The sequence below is a fragment of the Aplysia californica genome, unplaced genomic scaffold, assembly GCF_000002075.1.
Source record: "Aplysia californica isolate F4 #8 unplaced genomic scaffold, AplCal3.0 scaffold00176, whole genome shotgun sequence".
Classification (NCBI taxonomy): Eukaryota; Metazoa; Mollusca; class Gastropoda; order Aplysiida; family Aplysiidae; genus Aplysia; species Aplysia californica.
This window is the reverse complement of record NW_004797446.1, coordinates 28,533-30,464: the sequence shown is the minus strand read 5'-3', so window position 1 is coordinate 30,464 and position 1,932 is coordinate 28,533. Positions and strand designations below refer to the sequence as shown.

Here is a 1,932-nt window from a genome sequence, read left to right as displayed (position 1 = left end):
GCGCAATCAGCCGTCACCCCCCACAAGACCCGCTAATTCAATCGGTCGAAAGTCCCCAGCTACCTACCTACCTACCTACCACTGCGCAATCAGCCGTCACCCCCCACAAGACCCGCTAATTCAATCGGTCGAAAGTCCCCAGCTAATCCACATTACGCACGCCTACAACAACAACAAGGGGCTGCGATCTCGACAACGTGACGCAACAGGGGCGAGGAGAAGAGGAAGACCATTGTTTACCCAAGGTGCCCACCCAGAGGCCTTGAGCCGCTAGGCAAACTCGAGAGTCGCCCTCCCTGCAGATCGGAAGGGGAAATAACCCGTAGATTAAAGCGTTTAATCAATACACGAGGGGCTTGGCGTGATAACCAAAGATCGAGGTCCGCGCGCAAACGTCCGAGGCACTCAAAGTGTCAGTCTAGAAGGGGAAATGATGTCAGCGGGTGGTCAAGTGGTGGACACATGCAGCGGATGTCCACGTCTCTAGAGTCTAGAGTATCGGGTTCCAGCCTCAGGGGCAGCGGTCAGAGAGTTCGAGTAAAGAGTTTGAATAGAGAAAGAAAATATGATATTCTATCTGGGTTTCCCGTTCGATGAACGGACTCAAAAGAACCGATCGTCAAGTCGTTGTGGGATCAGCGCACGCGCTCTTTGTGAACGGAAGCCTCTTTTTTTTTTACAATGGCGTCTTAGGAGACGGACTTTCTCAAAATTAGATCTAAACGAAACTTATGAAAAGCTGAAAATTAAACTACAGTGACTTCAAACTCCTCAATAAAACTGTGCACCCTTTAAATAATTCTGAACCACCGTTAATTTTTTTTTTCAAATTCGAAAGTTAAGTGGTTCCGAAGTTTTAGGCGGCCAAAGTGACGGACTTTCACAAATGTAATATGTATAGATAATAAAACAGACGCAATAATGATGGGAGCGCATACAGCATGATGTAGAGCGTGTATTTTGGGCTATATAAATGCGATTATGACGAACTATTATGTAGCGTACGGTTCAAAAATATAATATCTTTGTAAAGAAGCACATCGGGGTATGTTAAAGACAAAGTTTCAGTTCAACCACTTCCAATCGACAGCATAAAGGGCGAATAACCGCTACAATCAACACGGTGGACCAAGTCATCCTGAGGCGCGTTTGAGAGGAATTCTCATATGTCAGCTTGATGTTGTCTGTGCTGCCCGTGGTAGCCACATTGAGCACTTGTAAAAAATGAAATAAAAACTTGAAATTATGTTCAACACATGTGTCCAAACTAGAATTTTCTACTGCTGATCGTGTTTGTTTTTGTTTTTTTGTTTTTTTTAATATATTCTAGCGTGATGATTTTAGCGTTACATTCTCTTAAAATCACCCTGTATATCATGAGTACGGGCATTATACGTAGTGTGCGAGAATGTGTGTCTATGTATATTTGTATGTACGTGAGTAGGTATGTGTGTCTGTGTATATGCGTGAGTATGTTCGTTCTACCTCCCCCGATTTTTCCTCCGCCAAGCTTTCCCATCCCCTTCCCCTGTACAATCTACTACAACATGTATTAAAAACCGACGGGCGGACGCACCATCTTCATAACTCGGACATAATCTAATTACCTCTCGGCGGAGATCTCATCTGCGCCACCTGATCCTACTTTCGGGCATTTCCCCGCAGCCCCGTGAGCCGATGTCCAGTCAAAGAGGGAACCAGAATGACCCCCGAGGATTCACAGAGAAGAATCAAAGACAGACCGTGAGGTGATGTGATGGGTAGCGATATTTTCACAGGTTCCCCGAACGACATTCGGAGTGAAGGAAAATCAAGGTAGAAGTTACTAGAAGGAATATATACCAAGTGTAGGCATGTCCACACTGCTGAGAATTCGCATTGATCACGTCACGCACTGGATGTGGAAGAGTGGAGGATCTTTGCGTGCCTGTG

General features: G+C 45.4%; 1 protein-coding gene across 1 annotated transcript in view; it reads right to left on the bottom strand.

Moving 5' to 3' along the window:
- LOC101854570 overlaps window positions 1–1,932 on the bottom strand; it is a gene marked incomplete at its 5' end in the record, with an annotated part of 51,808 nt that overhangs the window by 28,286 nt on the left and 21,590 nt on the right.